This window comes from Candoia aspera, chromosome 3 (genome assembly GCF_035149785.1).
Source record: "Candoia aspera isolate rCanAsp1 chromosome 3, rCanAsp1.hap2, whole genome shotgun sequence".
In the NCBI taxonomy this organism is placed as follows: domain Eukaryota; kingdom Metazoa; phylum Chordata; class Lepidosauria; order Squamata; family Boidae; genus Candoia; species Candoia aspera.
The window spans coordinates 54,762,311-54,768,310 of NC_086155.1; positions in this window are offsets into that span (position 1 = coordinate 54,762,311).

A 6,000-nucleotide genomic window follows, 5' to 3' on the forward strand; every position below is an offset into this window, starting at 1 on the left:
TATGGAAGTTAGTTCCACACATTTTAAGGGGACCAAATTAGAGAAGGCTACTTGAGTTAAAGCCAAACGTCTCCAACCTTCCTGGCCTGGTGTATGTATTTGAGGACATATTGGTGCCCTCAGCTTCTGTGTTAGGGACCATCACAATATTTGTTTGTTTCTTTATTAAATATGTGCACATTGCCCTTTTAAATGAGGTTATCCTGATTTCCTGGAATCACTGTTAAGCAATCTGATTAGCTAAACACTGATTCCATGTTTAAGAGCTTTTAACAGCTCTTGGTATCAAAGCATTGAACTAAGCATGAACTAAGCAGTATGTTTAGCATTCTATTTATTCATACACACACACACACACACAAGATAAAAAGAACGGGTTTTGCGTTTGACCATTCTGGTACGCTTACAGAATATTGTTTCTGAGTGTCTTTTATAAACTTAAGGCTTCCCTTCTCAGCCAATACTAATGGAGTTTTCTAATGTCTATTAGCTTCCTGGCAATCCTGGTTGTCAAATGAAAATACTACTACTAATTTGTACATTCATAAATAAAAATATAGGCCAGTTTTAATTTTTCCAGATGGTATACTTACTTTGTGATTAGATTTATCTGCTGATAAAGCAGAAGAAAGAGCTGAGAGATGCTTACAGGCATATGTTGCATAGCAGGAGGATAAAGGATAAAGCCAAACTATACATTTAATCAGACACCTCCAGATCAAAGGATGGAGTAAGAGATTTTCTCTCAGTTGTTTTTTATTTTTTTTTTAATGAGAAGCTAATACAATATCTTCTTTTTTGAAAACATTTTGTTTCTGGGTGGTTTATTCTTTTATATTTTGTAAATGAATATTTAGTTATAGGAAAGATGAATTGCAGAAACAAATGTTTGATGTGACCATTTCTCCCAAACTCTGAAAATAGTTACAAATGATTACCAACAAGGATCTGGCTGGTCTATGGTGGGACAAATTAAACAATAAATAAATGCCCCATGGAGTTCAAATCAAAGTTACTGAATTATACAAAATTATATATTACTTTAGCAAATATACCAGTGGTTCTAATCCAGAGCAAGCCTAAGGTTATCTTAGAGACAAAAGATATCATATAGCATGCCATAATGAGGTTCCTGGAAGAAAGGCAATATAACGCTCTACAACAACCCAAAAGTGAGCTGTTTACATAGAAGATGGACAAAGAAATACAGGTAGTCCTCAGTTAACAACTGCCCTGTTTAGCAACCATTCAAACTTACGACAGAACTGAAAAAGTAGGTTTACGATCAGTCCTCAAACTTCTGACAGTCCAGCATCCCTGTGGTCATATGATCATGATTAGAGTGCTTGGCAACCGGCATGCATTTATGATGTCTCAGCATCCCACAGTCACATGATTCCCATTTGCGACCTTCACAGCTGGCTTCCAACAAGCAAAGTCAATGGGGAAACTAGCAGTAAGTGGCTTTTAACAACCATGGGTGATTCGCTTAATGACCGTAGCAGAACTGATGTCATAAGTCAGGCGTGGTCATGTGATATTTCACTTAATGGCCGTGTCACTTAGCAATGTAGTTGCCAGTCCCAACTGCAGTCATTCAGTGAGGACTACCTGTACTTCATCTACTACAAATCTTGATTGCTGTTTTTGCACTGCAGGAGAACAGCAACAAAATTAGGATGCCACCCTGTATCAGACTAGATTATTTCTCCAACTTCTCCAGCACTACAAACTTTAACTGGCAGGGCTCTTCAGGATCTTTGGCAGAGGTCTATCTGAACATATGGCATCATGGACCTGCTGACCTGGACAGGACATAACTTGAACTTGGAATCTTCTGTATCCAAGACATGGACCCTACCATTGATTAACTGTATATTAGGGTTTTTAAAACATCTGCAATGTGTCCAGGGTTCTGATAATCAAGAGATGCCTATATTATTAAAAGCTTCTGGCTGTTAGTCAGAATTGGGGAACATTCCTGTTTATTTGAGTATACAGCAGATGGTTTTCATAAAAAATCTTTTTTTTATTTCTTTCTACCAACCTCATAAACAAATGATAAAAATAGCAAAACCTATCTATTTTTAGCAGGAAACACTGAATTTCTCAGAGATCTGTATAAACACTATATGGAATTAAACCAGAAGTCTAATCAAGAATGAAAGCCTATACTTTATTTATATACTTGGCTATAATATTGAGCCCAAATCCAAACAATTTATCAGAAGCATGTTTCCAACTGCACTCAGCACTATAATAATAGCGAGACATGCCTTGATTGTCCACCAATGAACTCATCATCAATTGTTACATTACTATTCTCTATTTGTTTTTATTTTATTTTCAATGTGTTTTATTTGTAACTCTGATCTGTGACCCTAATAAAATTCTCTCTCTTATAATAATAGTTACAACTAGGGGAGAGAGAGTGTCATAGGCTAACTATTCTAGTATTTACTAGAATTTAGCAAATGTTTTGTGTTGATTTTAGTATCAGGCAGGCAACATTTTTTCCAGCTGTCAATAAAGTGGGGACATGGGATTTATTGGCAAAATTAGGATTACGCATATATAATTCTCATAGATTTAAAAATTACATTCACACCTCAGTTACATGATTGAGGCAGATTTTCAGAAACAAGAGAGGTCTGACAGGTATAGAGACAAACTTAATCAATACTGTGGCATCTAACTGGTCCAACAGTTCAGAAAGCAGGAACAGAGATGGCATTGGAAGGTTAATGGAAGATAGTGGCAACAGAGGTTTTTATATTCATATTTAGGACTAGAAGAAGAAAGATTTTATATACTAAAATGCAAAGTATGGGTGAATGAGTGAGTTTAATGAGTAACTGTGCTCCCACTTGCATTAATATCAGTGACTTCACATGGGCACAATCAACTAAGCTGTCTTCAAAATTCACTGAAAGAAAAGGAAATACAGACTGTAGAACAGCCTTGGAAAGCTGCAATAGCAAAGCAGTGAAATGACTGCCTTCTTTGAGACAAAAATTTTACAAGATATGTTGGTAGACTATAAAACAAGAGGATGGGATAGGGGCTGCAGGTTTGAACACCAGTGTTCCCTTTAATTGATGATGCCTGCCAGATGTTTTGGAACTACAACTCCCCTTTGGTGGTGGTGGTGGTGGTGGTATTATTATTATTATTATTATTATTATCTATTTTTTTGGGTCTTACATGGTTGGATCTTTTCCATACCTGCATTAGAGAGGCATATAAGTCTAATAAAATCCGTCAATCAGTCAATAGGGCAGCCATGGACACTTTGTCAAAAATGTAGGGGACAGGACAAAGAGGACACCAGTTTATTCATTCACTTTATTTATTTATTTAGCATCCTGCTCAATTCCCAATGACTCTGGGCTGCTCACAAGTGAAAACATTAAAAAAAACCAATAAGAAACAAAAATAAAAAATGGCAAAGATGACAAGAACTGGATAAGAACGAAAAAAAGAAATAAACCCATGTAATCCCAGGAGCTTTGCTGATGCTCACCAAAGGCCTGGGAGAAGAACCAGATCTTCAAGCCCTTTGAATCACCAGTAGGGTGGGGACCATCCAGATGTTAGTGGGCTCCTCATTCCAGAGGGAAGGCACATTCAGTCTTTGCCTTTCTGCTTATACGAGCACTTGAAGCAACTTAACATTAATATGTGTTAATACAGACAAGTACATGCAAATGTAGAAATATTTACAGTATACTAAATTAAATAGGGATATTTAATGGTTGCTAGTAGTACATCTCACCATATAGGGAAGACTTGCCAGGTGACCTATGAGCCTGCTCAGCCCGCATTATTTGTCAGTAAATAACTTCAAGGCCCCTGCTATTTTCTTTGTATGGTTTGTCATCTTTAAAACAGATGGACTGGGAAACTCTACTGACAGACTGTTCTCTGAAAATTAGGACAGATGGTTACTCTACCTACAGTTCTGCTTTCCTTTAAGTCAATGTAAATGGCTTAGATCTATTATGCCAGGATTCTGTAGATATTATACACAGGAATCCCTGAGCTACACAAAATTGAGGATTCTTTCAGCTCTATGTTGATCTAACATTTTCCTGTTTCATTTTCAGAGCATTGTGACCATCCTTTTTTCCTTCTTACTCTCAATGGGAGAAATGTTCACTGTCATGGTAACTGCTTCTCCCTCCCCCACCCCTTTGCCCAGATGTTTTCATATATTTCTTTGAGGGCTTATCTATATATAGTTACATCATTTCTCATTAAATCCGCTCTGCAGTGATAATAATAATAAGAGCCAAGTTCAGGGTTTTTCCACCATTCGCCAGCTACTGTACTTTTAGAAAGTAGAGCTTTACAGGTTTGTGTCAATACCTAATCATTCGAAATTTGGTTTTGATGGATCTTCAGGGTGATTTAATGGGTATAAGGAGAAATTATGTAAGAATATTACCGCTATAGGAGCCAGTGATTTAGCTTCTTAGTTATGTTTATCATGTGCAGAGAATTCTGAAATCCAGGGCTGTTGGGGCTTAGGAGTATTTGCAATTCAGTCTCAGGATTAACAGCACTCACATGCGTCTGCTGTCGGCTCATCTCAGGTTCACTGTCTGCAAAGTGAAATATTATCCATCTACTTTCCAGATGAGGTAGGGCTTTCCCCACAGCTGAGTTAAAGTGCTCTCCATCTTTCCTTGAGTCAGCAGAAAGCTATTCTAGCGCAACCTTTGCTGTCCCCATTACTGATCCCTATCTTCCGTCTACTGCCTCTGTTATGGGTGCTGCCAAGCGGTGGTTTATTGTGGTTAATATGTACAAGACATATTAAGTAAAGTGATTGGTGGATTACTCCAGACTGGTTCCTTCACTGCCCTTGAAACATCACCATGTGGAAAGAAAACACCCACCAATCAATACAGTGATGGAGAGGGGCCTTTCAACTTCCGTGCTTTTTTCCATATAAATGAAAACAGAGCACTGGGAAATTAGTGTACTGTAATCATGAAAAGAGCTGAATCATACATGCACACACCATCACACAACTGAGTAAAGCACATATGTCGATTTCCCCTCATTTGGTGGTGATGGAGGTGAGGATCCTTTTCTGTGGTAATTTTATTTTTGCACTATTACAGGTTGCAAGCCTTCCCTTCTCCATTCCCTTCTCCATTCAATAAGTGAAAGTGACTAAGGCCCTTCCCAACTTCATCTCCATCCCAGCTCCGTCTCTGCAAGTCTGCCAAGCAAGCTGTTTAGTGGGCTTGCCATGATGCCAGGTTTTGAAATAGTCAGGAGGACACTCTTTACTAACCAGCATCTCCCCAGGTCTTTCCAGGGGAGGAGAACATGAGATTGGCTGTGGAGGAGAATCCTCAAGAGAGGTGGGGGAGAGGGCATGCCCATACCAGCCTAAAATGGCCAGTAGGAACCAGGCCATTCCCATCCCCGATGGATCACCTGACTGGGCTGCCAACAGCATGGAGAGTGAAGGATATCCGATCTGACACACCTTGAAGCTGAAGCTGTCAGCTTCAGAGAAAACATGACTAACACTGGCAATGGCTAATGGCAATTTAAGATTGTCTCATCCATGGGCTGAGAAACAAGATGAGGGCAACATCATAGGAACATGGCAGAGTAAAGATGTGGCCAGGGAATATTTCTACCATGGGGAAAGGTACATTTGTTACATTTGTTAAGAGGAAAAAAAAGCCTTTTGAAAAACTTTCAGTTTTATTTTCAGATTAAAAATAGGCACTAAAAAGGCAGTGTAGAAAGCTGATCATTGTGCATGGATCATTCTGAGGTGGGCATTTTTCAACTCTAAGTTTTCCTTCTATTGTTTATTATTTATTCATCATTTGTTTGACTGGTAGCCTGCTGTTCTCCTGGAACTCAACACTGCAGTCCTTCCTATTTTAACTCATAACAACACTGTGAGGTAGGCTGGGTTGAGAGTAACTGCCCCTCAGTCGCCCAGTGAGCTTCCTGAAGGTACACTAGAAC